Raw genomic sequence first — 26,276 nt, 5'->3', positions numbered from 1 at the left:
ATGGAGCCTCTTAGGGACCCAGAAAAAAACATATACACGCTTCATGCTGAGAGGTGGATACTCTGTATGACATCAATATGTAATTATTCCGTTGAATGTTTCTGATGCATTCTAAGTATTAACCAAATCTTTTTCTTCTCTGATGATATAAAATAGAAACATTTCCCCATTACTGAAGTCTTAATTAGGGCTACTAAATTAAGACTTAAATGTGAAAGTTGAGTTTTGTTCTTTAGCCAGATCCTATGGTATCTCTATGACAATTACCACTACGTTTTCTAGTTTTTCATTGTGACTCTCATACAGAAATCTCCTAGCTCCCTCACCCCGGGGTGAGATAATTCTGAATATGTTCTGCACTGGCTCCCCACAGAGCTCTCTGGCAAGGCTGAGCTCCAGTTACCCACACTGATAACTTGCTTGAAAATTAATCCTTCATTGGCTTCCCTCTCTCCCCCTACTCATTTCCCTATTGCTCTAGTTGTATTTATTCACCTCACCTTTTACTTGAAATGAAATCTTTGAGTTGGCTTCTGGAAGAACCTAACATAAAACCCCTTTCCTGATGTACACACCCATTCCATGCAGTGCTTTTATACTGTGTTCCTGCATGGAGTTCTCATCACACCCTATTTTAAGCATTTGTTTATTTGCTCTCATTTTTCATTACACTATGTACTTTTTGAAGAAATGTGATTTAACTCTCCGTATTTGAATCCAAGCAATGGATGGCATCCAGATGGTGCTTATAAATGTTGTTGAAGGGGTGAACATTTTTCTGTCTCTGTTGTCCTTTTGACCCACTCAGTCACAGGTTTTGGCATTTCTTTCATTTCTCCTGCCCAAGCTTTCCTCTCCCCTCACCATTACCCTGGCTCAGGTCCTTACCATTTTGTGAATAAACTACTGTAATAGTTTCCTACTTGCCATCCTAGACTCCAATCTAGGTGTCTATTTACACCACACTCCAAAACACAGGACAACTATCCCTCCAAAAACACCAGTTTCATTTTCTCTCTCCCTTTCTTAAAATGTCTAGTATACATACACACACACACACACACACACACAAAACACACACACTAAACATACATGTATACATATGCATATATATGTATTTTTATTTTAGTCTAGCTTGTGTTTTATCATAGTCTATCATTTTGTTAACATTTTTATCCATAGTGTTTTCTTTGTAGCTAGACAAAAGTTATGTATCGTACATGAGGTATATTCTTGTGGTAAATGTCAGAGGCCCAAGACGCAGACTGCCTGTTTAATCCGAGGTTTACCCTGTGTTGAGTTGAGTGATGGCCCTCAAAAGATATAAGGTCCTAATCCCTGGAAACCAGTGAAGTTACCTTGTAAAGTTTCCACAGAGGTGATTAAATTAAGGCTGTTGAGATGAGAGTATTATTCTGGATAAACCTATCAGGTACTTTTATAGGCTGAATTGTGTTCCCCCAGATTCATATGGTAAAATCCTAATCTTCGTCCTTCAGATTATGACTGTATTTGGATAGAAGGCCTTTAAGAAGATAACTAAGTTTCAATGAGGCGGTTGGGTAGGCACCTAATCTGACAAGTGTCCTCATAAGAAGAGAAGATTAGCACACATAAAGAGACACCAGGGATGGGTTTAGGCAGAGGAAAGATCTTGTGAGGATACAGCAAGAAGACAGCCTTCTGCAAGCCAAGAAGAGAAACCTCAGAAGAAACCAAACCTTTCCACACCTTCAGTTTGGATGTCCAGCCTCCAGAACTGAGAAAACAAATATCAGTTGTGTAAACTACCCAGTTTGATATTTTGTTATGGCTACCTTAACAAACTAATATATGCCATCAAGAGTGTCTTTATAAGAGAGACACAGAGAGAGAATAGACACACACATCACAGAGGTGGTGATATGAAGATAAATGTATTAGTCTGTTCTCATGCTGCTAATGAAGAGATACTGGAGACTGGGCAATTTATAAAGGAAAGAGGTTTAATTGACTCACAGTTCAGCATGGCTGAGGAGGCCTCAGAGAACTTTCAATCACAGCGGAAGGGAAGGCAAATATGTTCTTCTTCACATGGTGGCAGGAAGGAGAAGAATGAGCACCAAGCCAAGGGGGAAGCCCCTTATAAAACCATCAGGTCTTCTGAGAAATCACTCACTATCATGAGAACAGCATGCGGAAACTGTCTCCATGATCTAATTACCTCCCACCAGATACCTCCCATGACATCTGGGGATTATGGGAACTACAATTCAAAATGAGATTTGGATGGGGACACAGCCAAACCCTTTCAATTAAGTGATGAGAAATTTGAAGACGCTGGTCTTGAAGATGAGAGTAATGTGTCCACAAACCAAAAAATACTAGAAACCACCAAAAACTGGAAGAGGCAGGCGTCGGAATCTCTCCTAGAGCCTCTGGAGATAGCGCGGCCCTGTCACCCTCGATTTTGGCAGTGATAGTATTTTCAGACTCCGGACCTCCAATAATTGAAGAAAATAAATTTGTTTTTGTAATCCACCAAGTCTGCGTTAATTTGTTACAGCAGGTACAAGTAATTAATATAGACTCCTTACTAGGTGTAATCTGGGGCAATTATATTAATCTTTCCAAGCCTCAGTTTTTCTATCCGTAAAGTGTTTCCTTATCTCACAGGATTATCTAAAGACTAGATGACTTAATGTTTGCAGAATCCTTAGAATATATTTGACACATCCTGAACACTCAATAAAAGTTACTTTATTCTCTATTTTGAAGAAGATCAAGGACTTCTGCATATACTTTAATACTGCATAACGTATCTTTGCATTATATACTTTATGATTAGAATGTCAATTTAATAATTATTGATGGTGGGCCAGGTGCAGTGGTTCATATCTATAATCCCAACACTTTGGGAGGCCGAGATGGGCAGATCACTGAGGCTGGGAGTTCAAGACCAGCCTGGCCAACATGTGAAACCCCATCTCTACTAAAAGTACAAAAAGTTAGCTGGGCATGGTGGCGGGTACCTGTAATCTTAGCTACTCAGGAGGCTGAGGCAGGAGAACTGCTTGAACCTGGGAGGTGGATGTTACAGTATCACAGCGCTGCATTCCAACCTAGGCAACTGAAAGAGATTCCATCTTGAAAAAAAAAATTATTATTATTTATTGTGTACCTTCTACTTATCTACTTATAGACTAGTGCTATAATCTGAATGTGTTCTCCAGCATTTATGTGTGAAAATTTAATTTCTAATGTGGTAGTGTTAAGAGGTAGAGACTGTAGGAAGTGATAAAGTCATGAGAGCAGATCCTGAGACGGGATGAGAGCCCTCATTAAAGGGCATCAGAAAATGGGTGCATTCACTTTTGCTCTTCCACCGTGTAAGGACACAGCAACAAAGCACCACCTTGAAACAGAGATAGCAGCCCTCACCAGACACCAAATCTGTTGGCACCTTGATCTTGGACTTCTTAGCCTCCTTAACTGTGAGAAATACATTTCTATTGTTTAGAAATTACCCAGTCTGTGGTATTTTATTACAGCAGCAGGAATAGAGTACAACAATTAAGTTCCAAACAGAATAAAAAATGTTGACTGACCTCAATGACTATATAACACTACAGTCATTTTTAACTTATTTAGGGTGAAAGAAAAAAAAAAAACAGTTACAACTTTCTTCAGGTTTCAGAACTTAAATACTTAACTATATAATACATGGTATATATAGATATTTCCTTATAAGAATCAATGAGCTGACCAAATGTGTGCCTTTGAAATATTTTCATTTTGCTCAAAGTAAAACAAATATTCTTATTTAGTTTTCCTTTATTTGTGGCAACTTTGCGAGAGGGAGGGGTACAGAAGATCAGGTTATTTTATGAATGATTTTGGAATTTCCTGTTTAGTTGCCTGTGTCCACCACTGAAGGTGAGCTGTGGAGATCTATGCTGATCTAAGCCCAGTGTAGATTCACTCTAGCATTCAATATTCATTGAATACATCTACAATGCTCTCAAGTACCCCTGGGTGAGTGTGCATGCTGCAACCTCTCAGACCCTGGTCAAAGAATAGCCAGGGCAGGTGAAGTTGTCTCAAGAGGATTTTTAATAAAATCATGCTTTCCCATTTATTGTTTGGTGGGACTTTAATACTATATGCAAACTTCAAAAATAATAACTGAAGAAAATGAAGTAGAGGATTCCAGTTCTGATACAGAAACACTATGCCTTGGCATTCCTAAAGTTTAAAGTTGGTGACTATCAGGAAAGCAAATATTTCATGCAAGGGTAAGCCCTCTAATTGCGTTTGTGTTGAATACTTGCCAGATCCGCATGTAGAGGGTTCCACAGGCATATTTCTGATCTCACCTTCCCATCGGAGGCCATTTCAAAAGTGCCTGTGGGTGGAAGGAAAGAGGAGGAAAGTCAAAAAAGCACAGGAGGAAAGGCAAGAGGTAGAGGGAATGAGGCAAGAAAAGGAACAAGTGAAACCCTCTTGGGAAGGGAAGCTATGTTTCATTTTAGTTGCTTGGTTTGGACGGAAGCCTAAAAGAGATTGAATAACATAAGAAAACATACTGCCGCCCTCTCTTCTCATTCTCTCTGAATGTATGTAGAATTGCACCAGTGAAACCCAGAATGAAAACTCTTGGGAAAGCGTACTCTTTAATACTATGTTAATTATGTAAAATCTGTGCATAAAAAAAATTATAAAATCCATACAATTTCATCTCTGAAAAATGTAATGATAAATTGCTTTTAATTGTTTAGCAAAGATTAATTTAAGTTAGTTGTTTGCTGGTAATTTTTCTTTCTTATTTTTTTGCCAGAATTTGTAAAAAAACACATTCTTATAAAAAACAAGAATATTGTTTATGTGTTTGCTAAGTTACCATTACTATAAGATATAACAACATAAAATACACACTAAGAAAATATTTTAACACATAAACAGTTTTAAATGAAGTCTCAAGACTTGCTTCATCATAGGCTTATTTTGAACACAATTATATGCTCAGCTTCATTTTTCTAATTACCAAAGTGGGAGTAAACATTGTACTTATTTCATAAGGTTTTTGAGTATTAAGTGTGCATGACTCAGAATGGTGGCACATAGTAAGTACTCAATATGTAAATATTAGCATCATTCATATCTTTGAAAAGTTTGCAATCTGATGAGAAAAAGAAGAAATCAAAAGTAAAGACAAACAGTAAATATTATAGATTTAATTATCCATATGAACTTTTTGCAGAATAGATGGACCAGCAACATGGTTTTGATATAGATGTTTCATTCATTCATTCATTCAATAAATTAATTCAACATTTATTGAGCAGTTACTATGTGCTGACATTGTTTTAGGTGCTACAGTTCCATCAAGAGATAAAATGGAAACATTTTCACTTCCATAGAGCTAATATTTCAGTGCTGGAACATAGACAATAACCTAGTAAAAACTGAATAAACAGTTATAACAGACAGTATGATAAATGCAAAGACGGCAAAGTAGGATAAGGGAATAGTTGAGAGAGTTGTAGGATAGCCAGATTTAGTAAAGAAAAAAATACAAGATGTCAAGTTAAATTTGATTTTCCAATAAATAACATTTTTAGCATAAGTATGGACCAAATATTGCATGGGACAAATTATACTAAATATCCATCACTGTTTATATAAAATTCAAATGTATCTGGACAGCCTCTATTTTATCTGGCAACCCTATATGGGGTGAAGAGCTGAAGATGAGATATTTTAACACAGATCTGCCTTTTATCCTGTTTTTAGTGGTAGGAGTTGGCGGAGGGCACATCAGCTCTCATAATTTCCTCTTGCTTGCATCTAAGGAAATTCATGCTGTGCCATAGTCACACAAATCCAGTCCTATTTGTCATTGGGCCATTGGGCCTATTCCAGGTATCAGTGTATGAGGTCTGTCTGTGCCTTCTTTGACATTTAGCACTGAGAGGTTATGGAGTTTAAAACTCACTGAAATTACATATTGAGTTGACTGAAGGAAGACGACCAGAGTCCAGGACTCAATCCCAGGCTGACATTATATACATTTCATTGCAAGGTAGTTCAATTCTTGAGCCAGAGAAACACCTGACTTAAATACACCAAAGATAATACTTTTAAAAGAGTCTATTGTGATCAACAATGACTTCAATATAAACTACTTCCATACGAATGATGTTACCTGGAAAATTAAAAAATATATATATCCATAGAAATCTTTGCACTGAACATTTATAAAGCATTTAATAGATTTTTCCTTCAGTAGCATGCTGTATTTTTCAGTATGAGCAGATACGATCCCTGCATTTATTGCTTGACAAGACACAAATTTCCTTTACACTTCAGCTATGATGTCAGAAAGAAGAAGAGGAAGAAGAAGAAGAAGAAGAAGAAGAAGAAGAAGAAGAAGAAGAAGAAGAAGAAGAAGAAGAAGAAGAAGAAGAAGAAAAAATAATCCCAGAAGACTGAAATCTATGTTTCTGAGTGGTGAGAAACAGCAAACTGAGGAGGTTGGCAGTCAGGAGAGCCGGGATCAAACTGGCAACGATGTAGTTTGGGAGTTTGAGTCTTTATTTTCGTTTTCGTTTCCTTTTCTTATATTTCCAAGAGAAGCACTACAAAAGGAATGTCTTTGGCTTGAGGAAATTCAGGCTGTTTTGGCTGGCTGAACCTTTTCTAGGCTATAGGAGGTGGGAGAGGGAAAGAGATAAAGAAGGACAGGAAGTTAAAAGAGAAGAGGAAGAAAATAAAGAAGGCATGAATGAAGAGAACCGAAAACAGTGGAATAAGGAAGAAAGAAAGGTGACCAACAGTAAATTACCTATGTTGGCTACATTAAAATATTGACAACTAGACCATTCCAGATTTCACCATCCTTATTCATTCTCGTCGTCATCATCATCCAGCCTTATTCTCAAGACTCCGCCGGAAGCAGGACACTATGTGAGAAGATACGCCATGGAGATCTTCGGCAAGAAGCTGAGTGGATGACCCCACCATCCCTTAGGTTCAATCCACTTCCTCTTCGGTAGTGGAGCTTTATAGTATGTTTCTCACCCTGACCATGTGGGGAGACAACTGGCCAGTTGTTGTTGCTGTTACCATGTAGAAACTTTCTCTGCCCAGGCTAGGATCTCAAAGTTGACTTCAGAACTCTTTACAACATCACGGCTTAGTGACAGGAAAGGCTGCTTTCCAGCAGCTCCTGGCCTTTACTTATTTCTTTCACTCCCACCAATTTATCTTTGCAGTCCTAAGGAATGTTGCCAAGTCTTCTCTAGATGGGGGTAAGCACTGTAAATCCCTAATTCCCAAACTAATCTTATAGCAGGGGACATGTTCTGGGCAGCCTTCCCATTCAGCTAACACCACACGTCCTTTTTTTCTTCCTGAAGTGTGTTCTATATCCTGCATGCTTTCTTATCCAAAAGTTAATTATCAAATTTACTGCATATTTTTAAAAAACCCAGAACACCTGAACCTGGGACAGCACACATTATTTTTGTTATATGAACTGAGAAATCAGCTTGTATTTTTATTTAACCAGTGGAGTTTCCCTAAAACTAGGGAGCATTTCAAACAGTGGGCTTAGTGTACGCAAAGACAAAAGAGTCCCTGTAGACCACTCAGAAAATGTAATGAACGTGCACCAACCCTCAGTTATTCAGAAATAAACGACCCAGGGTGTTCCTTTTCCAGAATTTTCTTCTTCGTTTAAGTGTTTTACATTTGACCAGTTTGCTGCTTGTTAGAGTGCTTATCGGAAGAATAGAAAAAAATAAGGTAATGTTCAAATCCCAGTATATCACCATATGATTCACCAGCCAGTATTTGTAAAAACAAAGAACAAATTTTTGTATAATTTGAGCAAGAAGTACATGTAAGACAGAAATAGAACATAGTGTAAAAATTTAAAAGGCTCGAAACTTTTGAGGGTTCTCAAAAATTACAATCTTAGAATCTTTGTGTATACGTATATTTTAATATTTTAAGAATTATTAATTGGAGATTGCTTACAAATTAATTTGAATGTGCATAACAGTATTAAACTAAATTCTTAAAATGGTAAATAAAAGAAATTGTTTTTATACTCTTTTTCTCATTTTTAAAAATTGTGTTATTTATTAAATGTAGTTGGTTATAAAACTATATTTTTAAATAATGAAATTAATGTCATAATGAATATTTTCTGACATCCTATAACAGAAATTAAAAACATTTCTACTACTACTACTAATGGAGATTACGTATATGTACATGTGTGTGTTTGTGTGTGTGTGTGTGTGTGTATTTTTTTAAACAGGGTCTCACTGTGTCACCCAGGCTGGAGTGCAGTAGCATGACCTCAGGTCACTGCAGCCCCAACCTCTCAGGCTCAAGTGATCCTCCCACCTCAGCCTCCTGAGTAGCTGGGACCACAGTGAACACCACATTGCTTGGATAATTTTTTATTTTTTGTAGGGATGGGTCTTGCTATGTTGCCCAGGCTGGTCTCAAACTCCTGGACTCAAGTGGATAATTCATTGAAAATAAAGATAAATCTAATGTTCGACCTTGAATTTTTTTTTTTTTTTTTAATTAAGACTATCTCTCTCTGTCACCCAGGCCAGAATGTAGTGGCGTGATCTCGGCTCACTGCAACCTCTGCCTCACCGGTTCAAAGGATTCTCCTGCCTCAGCCTTCTGAATAGCTGGAATTACAGGCATGTGCCACCACACCTGGGTGATTTTGTATATTTAGTAGAGACGGGGTTTCACCATGTTGGCCAGGCTGGTCTTGAACTCCTGACCTCAGGTGATCCGCCTACCTTGGCCTCTGAAAGTGCTGGGATTACAGGGAATTTAAGTTCAGTTTAATTATGGTAGAGCAAGTCACTTGTCTGAAGATAATTGTTCAAAGAGAAAATTAAAGTTACCCAAACTGACCTGATAGAATTACTTCTACTCTGCTCTCCTCAACACAAGTCAGTTTTTGGTGTGTCAGGTCAACCCTGCAGTGGGAGTTAAATACACATTTTATTCTAATATTTCCTCAGTCATAATTTAACTGTCCAAACACTTAAGCCACTGGAAACTCTTTCTATTGGCAGACTCTCCGTTAAGCTTCCTGGCTGCATGATTTCATCCTCATGTGCTTTGAGGACTCTCTCAGTGCCTATGTTTTATTCAGTCTTAGCACATGAAGCCTGCAGGTGCTAGCCTTTTGCATCTTTTTTGTTTGTTTGTTTCATCCTCTGTGGGGAATAGGCTAGAGAGAGCCAACTAATTAAAGAATTCTATTGGGGAATATCTGGAGCCAGCAGCTGTGAAACAGCAATCTAGCATTATGCGTGCTCTCTCTCTGTCAGGGAGGGCCTAAAGGGCGTGGTGAGTGGCCACTTTTCCAGATGGTCTGCATTCTATGATGAGGCCATAGCTGTATGATGCCTCTGCTCTGAAGATGGGACATTTGGCCGTTGGATAAATGTCATTCCCCAAACTTTGAGCCGACAAAACTACTTTTACTGCATGGAATATTTTTCTTATCTTCAGTTAGGCCAGAACAAAAAACGCCTTGATTATACTTTTCTAAGTAGCATTCACTTTACTGTCAGAGAAGTTGTTTTCAAATTCTGGAATTTCAAATACTGGTTTTACTTGTGTAAATGAGATGGGGGTGGTGGGAAAAAATATGGAAACAGGATAAGAAAGAAAAAGAGAAAAGAATGTGTTCAAAAGAAAAAAAGTTGAGAAATATATATTGTAATGTCATGGAATTTTATATACTGAATGCTAGACATGTTACTTTTTTCTGCTCTCTAATCAGTCCATCTGTGTCATCCTTAAAATTCTTCAAGGGTTCTAAGACAGGACATTAATCTGAGACATTGTTTGAACTTCTGCAGTCCTATGATCATGCTCATTAGTCCTTCTGATTGACCAGAATTTGTCATCAGAATGATCCTAGAAGATGTCGCTGATACTGGTCTGGAATCTATTGTCTTTATCAGCAGAAAGCAATCCCCATATAGCTGTGGGTGATAAAATGCCTCATTATATAATCCTTATATTCAAGTTCCAGTGTATATGATACATTATGTAAATAATATTACCCAGTCCCCAAACTGCTTTACTCATTCAATAAATATTTTTTGAATACTTACCAAGTGTCATGTGCTATGTGGGGACAGAATAATGAAACTTATTAGGATTATTCATTAAAAAGTATTCTTTTTAACTTCTAGCAAGATCTTTCCCTTTTCAAGTTCCTGTGCATTCTGACTAGATTTGTGTATTTTATGTTATTTTCATGTGATTTTTATTTATGATGTAGCTTATTTGCCCCACAACTAGAATTTAATATCATCACAATGCTTAACATATTTTGAGGCACATAGGAGATTTAAGAAAAAAACATATCAACTAGAGAAAAATTCATTAAAAATAAGTTTATATAAAAAGTTTAAACAACAAGAAAATGAAACAACTTCTACATCATAAAAACATATCTATAATGTTGAGTCAAAATTAGCAATATTTTGGTTATTGTCTTATAATTGAGCACATTATAAATATTTGTCAGAAAAAGTCAGACACAGAGAAACAGTAAAAATTGCCCAAGCATCTTTTTTCATTTACTCTTCATTAACAGAGATTGGAAATGGGTTTTTGGGGGAGAGTTATGTCACCTCTTCTAAGATTATGTCTGTGTTTTTATGGTGCCAAACATTTGGATTGAAATGAGAAATGGCCCAGGTCTCTTGATTGTTCATCTGGGTAAACTATCATGGACTAGACTTTTTTCCCTTTTTATATGATAGGCCTCAGGTTACAGCTAACCTAAAAATACCATGGAAATGTTAGGAATTGGAGGGACTTCTTGTGAAAATACACTGTTAGAGTGGTCCCTCTTGAACCTTTGTGAGAAGAGGAAAGAAGAGTAATTTTTTAGTTAGAAAAATAAAGCACGAAGTTATAATCTAGTTTCTTCATATATAACCCTTCAGGCAATGGAAGAAAACAGTTTCACTTGAGTCACCTTAATAAAATACTGAACTATATATTTTGTTTCTAAACATTGTGTTCTTTTGGAAAACATGCTGTAAAGTTTCTATGCAATGGAAATTTCATTGTGATAGTACCTTTGCCAAATTTCTGGAAAGTAACATACACATAAAACTCTTTATTGCTGCCAAATTCTCCTGCTGAACTGGGAAAAAATAAAATATAGCAAGTAAAATGTCTGCTAGATTATAACATATATGGTCTACACTTGCAAGACTACATTTACTTCCACCAGGCAGTAACTATTATGCACTCTCACTTACTTAATATTGGCTGGCATTTTGACTTTAAAAAATTTCAGGGCCCCTAAACGGAAGATTTTTTAATAAACTGTGCTCCTCAGAATATGACAAGATTTTCCTAGGAAACCTGTGGGTGTTATATGAGTTAATTTTTTCTCTAATGAAATATTTTTCATGGTCCATTAACAGGATTCAAAGTGATTAATTTTTTCTTTGTACTTTTCCAGGTAGTTCTTTTAGTGGAAAACTTGGGGCAGTGAGTAAAATTGCCAAAGCATTAAGAAAAACAAAAGAAAGCAAAAAGAAGAGAAAGATAGAGGCCTGTTTAACTTTCAAATTTAATAATAGTCTATGGATAATTGAGAGTTGGCAGGTACAATGTTTCTAGTCAAGTCCGGCCATCTAAAGAGAAGTATTTCATATCTGCGCCATGTACAAATCACAGGCAAACACTGTCCAGGGATGCTGTATGGAATTCATCTCTTTCCCGGATTTCAAAAGTACATAAATCCACAATGTTTTGAATGGCTATGTTTATATTTCATTTCCCTCCTTTTTTCTTTTTGGAGGAAAGTCAGTCAACCCTATCTTCATCCTTTGCTTCCACTCTTGGTAGAGTATGAGTCAGAGCAGAAATGTTCAATTAAGTAATTATCTGTGATCTCAGAATATATTTATTATAAGGTCTAAAAGAGAAAGCATAAAAAATCAGAACAAAGAACAAGCTAGAAGAGAAAACAGAACACATTATGGTGAATAATAAATACCGTTTTGCTCACTGGAAAGCCTGTAAATCACACCACTTCTATCTAATAATTGTTAACCATCATATTAGCCAAGTGAATTTTACACTCGTAGCATTGATTTAACAAATAACATTATATATCTAGCTCCATGCAGACTGAGTCTGGTTGTCCTCACAGGACTTTAAGCAAAACAGGCGAGGCCGTCGTACCTAACTGTAAGGTTATTTAAAGGAAAAAAGTCAATTCTGTACATTGCTTTGCAGTAACCACTTCGTACAGTAAAGAGCTCAAAATGTTTGTTTAAAATATCTTATAAAATCAATTGTCTTTATTGTTTTGTGTTTGTACAATAAAATTGTACTTCAAATAAGCCAAAGGTTGCTTACAATGTTCACACTGGGTGCATTCTGCATGCTATTCTTCTTCTTTTTCATTGTTATATGTTACATTTTCAATATCACTGAATAAAATAGATAAAAATGTTTTTTAAAAATTATGTATTTAAAATCATACAAGAAATTAACTAAAATGTTATGCTATGATCTTGATGAAACAATAATTAAATTGAAAGATACACCTGTCAATAATGTTGTACTACAAAAAATGTATAATGCATATTTAAATTTCCAACACAGGCACGTTTTTATGTTAACAATAAGTAAATTTTGTTTGCTTCAATGCAACAAAAACCTGGTGATATTCCATAAAACATTTGGAAAAAAAATTAAAAATATTTAAAGTTGTAGTTACTTTGTGTCTCTTTATTGTTGCTGTTTAGAAGACAGATACTTTGGTTCTAAGTCTGATTTTCAAATCAGATTTCTTTGGTTAACAGCTAAATTAAACATCCTAATTTTATTTCCACAATGAATTAAATGAAGAGATATTTAAGGTTAGCCTTTATTTACATGATTCTAACTGTTTAGACATTTCTTCCCTTTGAAGAGGAATTAACACTTTTGCTGTCTCCTAAAATGGTGGTTTGCTCTGAAGCATTTATGAGTTTTTCCTGCTACATACACTCGTGTTTGGTATTTTGGTTTTAATCTTCTCATTTCTTCAGGGTAGCATTTACCTGTAGACATTTAAAATTTCTATGATGTGATTTTCTTAAAGTGGAAAGATGTATTTTATTTTTCAAAGTAGAATATAATTGCTTCTCTTATAGGCATTGAGGGAAACCACTGGTGCCAGAATCTGATTTGCAATTGGAGAAAGTGCATCCTACAACTCAACAAGACACTGACTGCATTGCTGTTCTGTCTTTTAGTGTGTTGGCCACCTCTAATGGCACTGTGCTGGAAATGGCTTTTCAAGTAAATGTTGTGTGGTGTCCAGGTAGCTTCTCATAAAATAGCCTGGAAAGCAGGAGGTACAATGAAGTGCACAGGCTTTCAGTCATCCCATGGTTAATCACCAAGCTTACACATCAGTACCCTTACTTTTGGTATACAACAATTTGTTCAAAATATGTTTGATTAATTGTATATCCGTCATTACTGGGAAGGTTGTGCATAAAATACAATATGAATGTCACTGGCATAAAGCTACACTGTTACCAATTTACATGAGTTTATAAATGTAGCTTTATACATCATTTAACAGTTTAATAATTTTGAAGAGGACTTTTAACAGAATTGTGTTATATTAAAGTAGGTAGTGCTAAAATCTAAAGAGTGATTACATATGAATATATACAAGTCATATAATAGTCAAAACACATAGAATTTTCTTCGAGAATAAAAAAAGATACACTAAACCTTCAGGGAAAGAAAGTCGTAAACACCTGTGAAATCTTACAAGAAAGGTTAAAAGAAAATCATATTTTATTTCTCTAACTTTGGATGCTATATAAATGATGTGAGTGAATATTAGTTTGTAGACCATCTTGATTCTGGTAAGACCATGCTTAAAGGTTGTCTGCTACATTTTGATCTAATCTTTTTTTGTTTTTTTTTTTGAGACCGAGTCAGACTCTGTCATCCAGGCTGGAGTGCCGTGGTACGATCTTGGCTCACTGCAACCTCCGCCTCCTGGGTTCAAGTGATTCCCCTGCCTCAGCCTCCCGAGTAGCTGGGAGTACAGGCGCTCACAACCATGCCCGGTTGATTTTTGTATTTTTAGTAGAGACAGGGTTTCTCCATATTGGCCAGACTGGTCTCCAACTCCTGACCTTGTGATGCACCCTCTTCGGCCTCCCAAAGTGCTGGGATTACAGGCATGAGTCACAGCCCCGGCCTGATCTAATCTTTTAAAAGGAGCAACCAGTTGGTAGGACAATTGAGAAAAACTGTGAATAATTAAGACAATGTAAAAGTACTGAAATATTAGGCAAAATTCAAGCAAACAAGTTTCTTCTGTTAATTGGTATGAATGCTAGACCTCACAAAAAACAGATCCTATTTTTCAATAAAGAAACCATGACAGAAATAGCAACAACACTCAGTACATTCTGTACAATTAAGCACATGTGCATATTAACAGTAAAATTGCTGACAAAAAAATGTATCATGTCTGTGTCAATATACAGTTTATTTCTGGAAATCATTAGGGGAAGAAATAATTGATAAACTAAATGTCTAATATACAAACATATCATTTAAGATGTTTCTGCCTCTTGATTTATTAGAAAGAATAGCAACTGGGTGGGAAAAACACTAACCTCCCATTGTTTACAGTGGATTTAAAATCACACAGTAAGCGGACACAAAAGATGTTCTTGGAATACTCTGTTAAATAAATTTTCAATGAGAATTCCAGAGGAGCCATGATGTTAAACAGATGTATTATTTTCTAGACTTAAAGTAAGAAGGAATAATAATTATTATTATTTGTGTATATACAGAACACTATCTTAATATTTATTGTTTTCTCAATAAAATACAGAGATAAATTACCACTATAACACTATGTTTGAGATGAAGGCCTGGTTAGCAGCTTAATGAACTTTAAATTTTGATTTTATATTAAATTATTCAATTTAATAATTTTAAAATGTTACTTTCCGAATAACCTTGGAAAGGATAACTTCTAATAAATTCTTTTGTGAGTCAGACTGAAAGCCAATCTTTGTCATGTATATTAAATCTCTCTTTGAAATACGTATAGTCTATGGATTCTTTGTGTTTTGACGTTATTTCTGAATTGGCTAACCTGTACAGCGAATTACAACAATGCAATTTCAAAATAGAATGACCATGGAAATGCAGGTATCTCTTACAGATCTTGATTTCAATCCTTTGGATATACACACAGAAGTGAGATTGCTGGATAATGTGGTAGCTCTATTTATAATTTTTTGAGGAACCTCCATACTGTATTCCATAGTGGCTGCACTATTTTACAACCATGAAACTGTATAATAGCCTGATTTTCCTCAAGCTGTTCATTTTAAGGAATTGTCACATTTGCCCTTTCTTTGCTTTGAGGGGTTCCTATATCAGAGATCCAGTGCTGAGGGACATGAAAAGATGAATGTCTCAGCTAAAGAAGAGAGAGAGGAAATGTACCCTTCCTCTGTCTTTTTGTTCTATTTGGCCCCTCCATGGATTGAACAGTGCTCACCCACATGGGTGAGGGTAGGTCTTCTTTACTCAGTCTACTGATTCCAATGCTGTCTCTTCTGGAAATACTGTTACAAAAACACGTAGAAATAATGTTTCACCAGCTATCTGGTCCTCCCTTACCCCAATCAAGCTGACATATAAAATTAACCATCATATTCTGTTACCTTTACGATGGCTGGAAGGGTTGGTGGGTGGCTCTGTTGCAGCTTGTAGAAGGAAGTAGTTCTCTTCAGGCTTTTGTAACATATCTCTCCCTAAATGACTTATTGTTTTCCCATGGAGTCAAATACTTCATTTTTATTGGCAACTCTGAAAGCCCTGCCAAAACCTTGTCAATCTCATCACAGGGTAAAGAGGTTTTCCCTTTCTGGTTACCATTTTCCTTCTCTCTTTTTCTATGATGTCTCCTTTCCATACTGAACTGCCATTTAATGTCATGTCCCGCATCCTGTAGAAGCCCATCTACCTTAACCTTACCATCTGCAATGCATGCCTATTAATTTTCTGTTTACTATGCTATCACCAGAGAAAATTTCTTAAGTGATTTTTAGCATTGCACATGTGTGTTTATGTGTTCATTTATTTGCTTTAAAAACTTTGGACAAACAAGTTACTAAATTGTTAATAACCAGTGTTTAGCTTGTCAAATCAAACAAAAATAAAGTGAAGCCAATTACCTTGAACTATTAAGCAATATCTTAGAGTGAAATGCAGTTTGGCCAATGGGAAGGCTTGAGGCCATCCCTTGCATGTCTAAGTTCAGTTAAGCCACATGACTTGAGCTTTCACTGTACATATCAACATAACTGGAATAAAAGAACAAATTATTCTTAAAACTTTTTAATACATTCAAACAAATGTATGCCTTCAGCAAAGGATACAAGTTACTTTAAAAGCACATTTATTTTGGGACCCAATTCACAAGGCAATTTATTTCTCTCCAGCAGAAACGGAAAGTGGCCTTCTTAATTTATTTCTCTTTCTGTTGATTTTTGTGACTTACAAAAATACATATACTTCTAAAAATTAGAAATTATTGCCAAATAATTAAACTATGACAGATAGAGGAATGGTGTTGCTGTGATGCGTGAGAAGTAAAATACACAGTTGTTGACTTTGAAGAACTCAAAATTTGTTATGATAAAACAATAATAATATAGGAAGAATTACTTACAAGTCTATGTAATCAAAGTGTAGGAAAACAAAGAAAAGGAAATTATTTTGATATTGTTTACTCCATTGTCATCATTGCGTAAAAAATGTTACCTAAAATTAAGGCTTTACTGGCTGGTTATTCAGCTCCTTATTTTGCTTCATTGTCTTCAATGATACATCCAAGGATGTTGTGGATTAGCTGGAATATGCCATCTCTGCGTGATCTGGTTCTGTCGTGTTATGGGATTAGAAAATGCCTTACACTTTTTTCATCTCCCGAGGTTGTTCATATTAACCTAGCATGATAGCCCTCCATGTGTCACACCTTAGTTGCCATGAACACTTTTAGATTTTATTCGGTGTTTCTGCCTAACTGGGCTACCTACTCTAGTCACTAGGAAAAAATGATAGCAATTGTCAGTTGAGTTCACTTAATCTTATGAAAGAAGAACTATTAAATCAAGACTTTATAAAAACAACCAAAGACTTAGTTGACCATGTGTGTATGCACCTTGTGGAATAAAATGTTTGTGGCTTACCACATAATTAATAAGCATAAATAAATATTTAACCCAGATTTGTGCAGCTTCTATAGGTCACACCTTCATACTTTTTCAAATCATGATTTGAGGCATCATTCTATAGATATTGGGAGGTCATTTGGTGTTTGTGTGTATGTGTATGTGTGTGTGTGTGTGTGTGTGTGTTTAGATTATTCTCTGGAAGGGTTACATGTTTTGTGAATCCAAGTAATTTCTCTACTGGAGACCTTTCTTCTGGCCATGGAATAAGTTCTCCAGGAAGCTTTGATATTCCCATATCATTCTACCACAAGCCTGAATATAGATAAGTCATTTAATTCCTCAAGCAAAACAAACAAACAAACAAATAAACAACAATGGCCTAAAAGGAAATTGATGTCTTTATTTTTAAAAGAAGAAATGTAATATTTTTCTTGGTTCTTAAAAAAAAAAAAAAAGCCCTGTCACAACTCTACTTTTCATAATATGCTTCTAATACATGCTAGATAAAGCTACAAAATAATACAGCCGTTTATTATCAATTATTCTATCACTAGAGTATTGCTAAAATCTTTTACCAGATCTCTTTAGCAAACTGATTTTACATTGATTTTGCCCAGGCAATTTGATTCTCTTTTCTCCTTATTCTTTGATATCTCTGATTCTCCTTTGGTTTCTGGAATTCCACGGTGATCCATGTGGAGCTGCTTACTTTCTTAAATGAATACCAATTGATAAATAAGAAATTTACTCGTTGCTCAAATTTCAATCTTTAAGATAAAGAGATGAAACAAAATACACTCATTTATGTTGCTATTTCTTCTTTGCACACTGAATACAGCCAATAGGTTGAGCTGATGCAACTCCTCTCAGGAGTCAAGAAAAAGAGGAGAAAAAGGGAAAGCCATCAAATTCATTGGCTTGTGATATTTAAAAAGTTTCAAAAAGTAAAAATCTATTCAGAGAACCTCATTTTGTGATGACTTCAATGACATCTATTTTTATCCTCAGCCTGTGTGGTCTTACTCTCTGCCATGCTACGGTCATTAAACAGGGCCAACAATAGTATCTGTCAATAGTAGCCTGAAATACAGGACTGGGCAGTTAATGATCTTTTATGTTAATTAAAGCCAAATTTACTTTTGCAAAGTAATTTGCAAATTTCAAATTGTATTTGTCATATTGGTATAAAAGTCTCCCTTCATGCATTTTGAGCTGAGTATGTAATATTGCAAAGACTACAGATTTTCTTCTTCTTTTTTAAAATTTTAGTTTTATTTTAAGTTCCAGGATACATGTGTAGGACATGCATGTTTGTTACACAAGTAAACATGTGCAACGGTGGTTTGCTGCACCTGTCAACCCATCACGTAAGTATTAAGCCACGCATGCGTGCATCAGCTCTTCATCCTGATGCTCTGCCTCCGCCTGACCCCAGACAGGCCCCAGTGTGTGTTGTTCCCCTCCATGTGTCCATCTGTTCTTACTGTTTAGTTCCTACTTAAAAGTAAGAAATGAAGTGCGGTATTTCATTTTCTGTTCCTGTGTTAGTTTGCTGAGGAGAATGGCTTCCAGCTCCATCCATGTCCCTGCAAAGGACATGATCTCATTACGTTTTGTGGCTGCATAGTATTCCATGGTGTATATGTACCACATTTTCTTTATGCAGTTTATCATTAGTGGGCATTTGGATTGATTCCATGTCTTGACTATCGTGAATAGTGCTGCAATGACCATTCATGTGCATGTATCTTTATAAAAGAATGATTTATATTTCTTTGTGTATATATTCAATAACGAGATTGCTGGGTCAAATAGTACTTCTGGTCCTAGGTCTTTGAGAAATTGCCACACTGTCTTCCACAGTGGATGAACTAATTTACATTCCCACCAACAGTGTAAAGGGTCCCTATTTCTTCAGAGCCTTGCCAGCATCTGTTGTTTCTTGACTTTTTAATAATCACCATTCTGACTGGCATGATACGGTATCTCATTGTGGTTTTCATTTGCATTTCTGTAATGATCAGTAATGTTAGCTTTTTTTTTCATATGTTTGCTGGCCACATAAATGTCTTCTTTTAAGAAGTATCTGTTCGTGTCCTTTGCCCACTTTTCAATGGGGTTGTTTGTTTTTCTCTTGAAAATTTGTTTAAGTTCCTTGTAAATTCTGGATATTAGATCTTTGTCAGATGGGATAGATTGCAAAAGTATTCTCCCATTCTCAGGTTGTCTGTTCACTCTAATGATAGTTTATTTTGCTGTGCAGAAGCTCTTCTGTTTAATCAGATCCAATTTGTCAATTTTTGCTTTTGTTGCATTTGCTTTTGACATTTTTATCATGAAATCTTTTCCCGTGCCTATGTCCTGAATGGTATTGCTTAGATTTTCCTCTAGAGGTTTTATAGTTTTGGATATTACATTTAAGCCTTTAATTCATACAGAGTTAATTTTTGTATTACAGAAGAGCTCCAGTTTCAAATGTGTGCATATGGCTACCCAGTTTTGTCAGTGCTATTTATTAAATAGATAATCCTTTCCCAACTGTTTGTTTTTGTCAGGTTTGTCAAATATCAGATGGTTGTAGATGTGCAGTATCATTTCTGAGATCGCTATTCTGTTCCATAGGTCTATGTGGAATCTTCCTATCCATGAGCGTGGAATGTGTTTCCATTTGTTTGTGTCCTCTCTGATTTCCTTCAGCAGTATTTCTCCTTGAAGAGGTCCTTCGCTTCCCTTGTTAGCTGTATTCCTAGGTATTTTATTCTCTTTATAGCAATTATGAATGAGAGTTCATGATTTGGCTCTCTGCTTGCCTATTACTGATGTACAGGAATGCTTGTGACTTTTGCACATAGATTTTGTATCCAGAGACTGCTGAAGTTGCTTATCAGCTTCAGAAGCTTTTGGACTGAGACAATGGGGTTTTCTAGACATGGGGTTATGTCATCTGCAAACAGAGACAGTTTGACTTACTCTCTTTCTATCCGAATACACTTTATTTCTTTCTCTTGCCTGATTGCCCTGACCAGAACTTCCAATACTGTGTTGGGTAGGAATGGTGAGAGAGCGCATCCCTGCCTTGTGCTGGTTTTCAAGGGGAATGTTTCGAACTTTTGTCCATTCAGTATGCTATTGGCTGTGGGTTTTTCATAAATGGTTCTTATGATTTTTAGGCATATTCCATCAATACCTAGTTTGTTGAGAGTTTATAACATGAAATGGTGTTGAACTTTATCGAAGGCCTTTTCTGTGTCTATTGAGATAATCATGTGGTTTTTGTCTTTAGCTCTGTTTATGTGATGAATTACATTTATTGATTTGTGTATATTGAACCAGCATTGCATCCTGGGTATGAAGCCAACTTGATCATGATAGATAAGCTTTTTGATGTGCTGCTGGATTTGGTTTGCCAGTATCTTATTAAACAATTTGGTATTGATGTTCATCAGGAATATTGATCTGAAGTTTTCTATTTTTTTGTATCACTGCCAGGTTTCGGTATCAGGATTATGCTGGCCTCATAAAATGATTTAGGGAAAAGTCCTTCCATTTCAATAGTTCGGAATAGCTGCAGAAGAAATGATACCACCTCCTCTTTGTACCTCTGGTAGAATTCAGCTGTATATCCTCTGGTCCTGGGCTTTTTTTTGTTTGGTAGGCTATTAATTACTGCCTCAATTTCAGAACTTGTTATTGGTCTATTCAGGGATTCAACTTCTTTCTGGTTCAGTCTTGGGAGGGTGTATATGTCCAGCAATTTATCAATTTTTTTCTAGATTTTCTAGTTCATTTGCATAGATGTTTTTATAGTATTCTCTGATTGTTGTTTGTGTTTCTGTGGGGTCAGTGGTGATATCCCCTTTATCATTTTGTATTGTGTCTATTTGATTCTTCTCTCTTTTCTCCTTTATTAGTCTAGCTAGTGGTCTATCTATTTTATTAATTTTTTCAAAAACCAGCTCCTGAACTCATTGATTTCTTGAAGGGTTTTTCGTGTCTCTCTCTCTTTCAGTTCTGCTCTTATCTTGGTTATTTCTTGTGTTCTGTTAGCTTTGTGGTTGTTTTGCTCTTGGTTCTCTAGTTCTTTTATTTGTGATGTTAGGGTATTGATTTAAGATCTTTCTAGCTTTTTGAAGTGGGCATTTATTTCCATAATTTTTCCTCTTAACACTGCTTTAGTTGTGTCCCAGAGATTCTGGTACATTGTCTCTTTCTTCTCATTGGTTTCAAAGAACTTCTTGATTTCTACCTTAATTTGTTTATTTACCCAGGAGTCATTCAGGAGCAGGTTGTTCAAGTTCCCATGAAGTTGCCAAGTTTTTGAGTGAGTTTCTTAATCTTGGATTCTAATTTGATTGTTCTGTGGTCTGAGAAAGTGTTTGTTATGTTTTTTGTTGTTTTACATTTATTGAGGAGTGTTTTACTTTTAGCTGTGTGATTGATTTTGGAGTAAGTTCCATGTGGTGCTGAGAAGAATGTATATTCTGTTGTTTTTGGGGGAAGAGTTCTGTAGATATTTATCAGATCCACTTGATCCAGAGCTGAGTTCAAGTCCTGAATATCCTTGTTAATATTCTGTCTTGATGACCTAATATTGATGATGGGGTGTTAAAGTCTTCCACTATTACTGTGTGGGAATCTAATTCTCTTTGTAGGTCTCTGAGAACTTGTATGTACTTGGGTGTTCCTGTATTGGGTGCATATCTATTTAGGATATTTAGTTCTTCTTGTTGAATTGATCCCTTTACTATTATGGAATGCATTTTTTTTGGTCTTTTTTTTTAATCTTTGTTTAAACTCTATTTTGTCAGAAACTAGGTTTGTCACCCCTGCTTTTTTCTGCTTTCCATTTGCTTGGTAGATTTTCCTCCATCCCTTTATTTTGAGCTTATGTGTGTCTTTGCAGGTGAGATGGGTCTCTTGAATACAGCACAATGATTCATTTTGACTCTTTATCCGGCTTGCCATTCTGTATCTTTTAATTAGGGCATTTAGTCCATTTACATTTAAGGTTAGTATTGTTATGTGTGAATTTGATCCTGTCATCATAATGCTAACTGGTTATTTTGCAAATTTATTGGTGTTTATAGCATGATTGGTTTTTGTACTTCAGTGTGTTTTTGCAGTGGTTGGTAATGGTTTTTCCTTTCCACGTTTAGTTTGTCCTTCAGGAGCTCTTGCAAGGCAGGCCTGTTGCCTCAGCATTTGCTTGTCTGAAAAGGATTTTATTTATCCTTCACTTTACTTATCCTTCATTCCTTTTCATTTATTAGTTTGGCCAGATATTAAATTCTGGGTTGGAAATTCTTTTCTTCAAGAACGTTGACTATTGGCCCCCAATCTCTTCTGGCTTGTAGGGTTTCTGCTGAGAAGGTCACTGTTAGCCTGATGGGCTTTCCTTGGTAGGTGACGTGGCCTTTCTGGCTGCCATTAACATTTTTTTTTTCATTCATTTTGACATTGGAGAATCTGATGATTATTTGTCTTGAGGTTGATCTTCTCATGGAGTATTTACTGGGGTTCTCTGATTTCCTGAATTTGAATGTTGGCCTGCCTTGCTAGGTTGGAGAAGTTCTCCTGGATTATATCCTGAAGTACATTTTCCAGCTTGGTTCCTTTCTCCCTGTCTTTTTCAGGTACCCCAATCAGTCATATGTTTGGTCTTTTTACATAATCCCATAGTTCTTGGAGGTTTTGTTGATTCCTTTTCATTCTTTTTTTCTCTACTTTTGTCTGCCTGTTTTATTTTAGCAAGATAGTCTTCAAGCTCTGAGATTCTTTCCTCTGCTTGGTTTACTTGGTTATTAATACTTTTGGTTACATTGTGAGGTTCTCATGTTGTGTTTTTCGGCTACATCAGATCATTTATGTTCCTCTCTAAACTGGTTATTCTGGGTAATAGCTCCTTCTGAAGTCTACTTCTGTCACTTCATCCATCTTACCCTCTACCCAGTTCTGTGCCCTTGCTGGAAAGGTTTTGCAATCATTTGGTGGAGAAGAGGCACCCTGGCTTTTTGAGTTTTCACTGTTTTTACATTGATTCTTTCTCATCTTTGTGAGTTTATCTAGCTTTGATCTTTGAGGCTGCTGATCTTTGGATGGCGTTTCTGTGGTGTCTTGTTTGTTAATGCTGGTGGTGTTATTGCTTTCTGTTTCTTTCTTTTTCTTTTAATAGTCAAGGGCCTCTTCCACAGGGCTACTGCGATTTACTGTGTGTCCACTCCAGATCCTATTTGCCTGGGTCCCTCCTGCACCTGGAGGTGTCACCAGTGGAGGCTGCAGAAGAGCAAAGATGGCTGCCTGCTCCTTCCTCTGTGATCTCTATTTCATAGGGGCACCGACCTGATGCCAGTGGGAACACTCCTGTATAAAGTGTCTGGTGACCGCTGCTGGGGGGATCTCACCCAGAGAGGAGGCATGGGATCCCAGATGTGTGTAATGAAGTACTCTAGTTGCCCCTTGGCAGAGGGGGTGTGCTGCATTGGCAGGAATCTCACTCTTCTGGACTGCTCAGATTCCTCATAGCCAGCAGGGGGAAAGACTAAGTCTGCTGATCCATGGAGATTGTGGCCACCCCCTCCCCCATGGACTCAGTCCCAGGGAGATCAGAGTTGTATCCCTACACTCTTGGCTGGAGTTTCTGAAATTCAGGCAGGGAGACCCCGCCCAGTGGGGAGGGATGGGTCGGGGTCTAGCCTAAAGAGGCAGTCTGGCCACGATCTGCCACAGCCACTGTGCTGCACAGTGGGAAATTCCTCTTGTGTCCAAACTGTCTTGTCTCTTCAGTACTGGCAAGGGAAAAACGGTAGATTGGAGCTGCGGTGATGGCTGCCACCCCTCCCATCAGGAGCTCAGTAGTCTTAAGCAGTAGACAGCCACAGTGACAGTGGCTGCTCCTTCCCTAGGAAGCTCAGTTGTCTTAGGCAGCAGGAAGCCATAGTGATGATGGCCGCCTTTCCCTCTGGGAACTTGGTTGTCTTAGGCAGTCTCTGACTGAGCGGCTACTGAGAATCTGCACAGCTCTGTGCTTGGGGCCAAAGGCCTTGGTGGCATGGGTTCATGAGGGAGATCTCCTGATCTTCAGGTTGCACAGATTCATGGAAAAAGCATGGTTTCCCTGGCAGGGTAGCATAATCACTCACTGCCTCATTTGGCTGGAGGTGGGAGCTCCCCTATCCCCCAGATGGCTCCCAAGTGCACCATCCCTCCACCCTGCTTTTCCTCATTCTCTGTGGGTTGCGCCCACCACCTAGTCAATCCTATTGAGAGAAACTGGATACTTCAGTTGCCAGTGCAGGATTTCCTCACCATTTTCATTCTTCTCGGTGAGACCCTCCAACCACCACTGTTTCTAGTGAGTTATCTTGGCCGTGCTGTTTTTCTTCTTAATTATGTAATGATAACTTTATATCCAAGCTATCACTTTATTGAGTTGAAATTAGCTTCTATTTATTCATTTTTTTAAATAAAATAGAACATCATGCTGGGTTGGAGGAATAAATAAAAGCAGAAGCAGGTCTTTCACTTCTGTGACCTAACTGTATGGTGGAAAAGAAAGACTCAAAAAATAGTTTATATTTACAGATATTATATTAGAGCAGTGATTCCTACCCAGGGCTGTGCAACAAAAATATATGAAAGTTTGTTTCATCAGTGTTTCTTAAAACATACATAATTGACTCTGTGATTCTCATGGATGTGAATTTTAAAAGATTTTACTTTGAGTCTGACATACACATCTCCTAGTCATATAAAAATGATTCTGGCATTCAGAGGATGGAAATTTTAGCTCAGTCTGGGTGACAACATTTGTTCTGCGACATCTTTTATTTTGAGTCTTGAGAATAACATAGGAATTCACTAGGTTGAGAAAACTGAAGGAACATTAGAGTCCAAGAAACATAGATGAAAAGGCATACAGGCACATATAAACAAAAGAAAGACTGTTAATGTTTAAGAATAGCATGGCATGACAATGACTTCTGGAAATCCATGACAAAAACAAGCAAACACCAACAACGTTAAAAAAACAGATCTGTGTTGACTGATCACAAAATAAAGTGTCCTTAAAAGTGAACATGTCAACAGAAATTTGAATCAAAGTAAATGACTGTGTCTATGTAAGAGTAATCTTTATGTTCTGGCAAAGAAAGAAGCAGTGCATATGGCAATGTGCAGGAATAATAGCATGGGAGCAGTTTCCACCCACTGAAAAAATTTGTTTTAACATGTTTGTTCTCTAGACCATATCCTCATGAGCACATGTCATAGATGAAGCTCTCTGCCATTTCTTGATTAGTATTTTTTTAGTTTTGAATACATTAAAAATTAAAAGTAGGTATGTGAGATCAACAAGTTTATAAGCAAAAGTTATATTTATGTGTCACACATTGTGCTAAGCATTTTAAAAACACTGCTTCATTTGAAAACATTGCAAATCTTTGCAACTATAAAATTTATTAGCTTCATTTTATTAAGAAAAGCTAAGATTCTGAAAAGTTGAATGGTTTATCTAATATACTTTGTACCTTCAAATCCAGACCAACTTCTAAGTCTGGCTTCCGATAGACCTGCTATACAGTCTTCTGGTATGGTTTGGAAACACTTTTTTCAGAAATACTTAGCCTATAAGGAGGAGTATGGTAGAAAACACTTATGAATGCCACATAACAAAGCACAGTCTCTACTTTTTCTCTGTACACGTGACAGAGGAAAAACTGTCAAGCAATAAAGTCTTCACCTGCAGACAAACATTACTTTCAAGTGCCTCCTTGAGAATATGAAAGATAATTGATAACTGCCATGAAAACATTAGTCAAAATTTGAGTGCAATTTGTTTCAAATTGAAAATTGAACTCTAACATGAAACATACTCTATGCCAGAAGGAAATTCTTTTTTTTTTTTTTTGAGACGGAGTCTCACTCTGTCACCAGGCTGGAGTGCAGTGGCATGATCTCGGCTCACTGCAATCTCCACCTAGCGGGTTAAGTGACTCTCCT

The sequence above is a fragment of the Macaca thibetana genome, chromosome 5 (genome assembly GCF_024542745.1).
Source record: "Macaca thibetana thibetana isolate TM-01 chromosome 5, ASM2454274v1, whole genome shotgun sequence".
In the NCBI taxonomy this organism is placed as follows: domain Eukaryota; kingdom Metazoa; phylum Chordata; class Mammalia; order Primates; family Cercopithecidae; genus Macaca; species Macaca thibetana.
The sequence above is the reverse complement of the archived record's forward strand: the minus strand, read 5'-3'. Positions refer to the sequence as shown.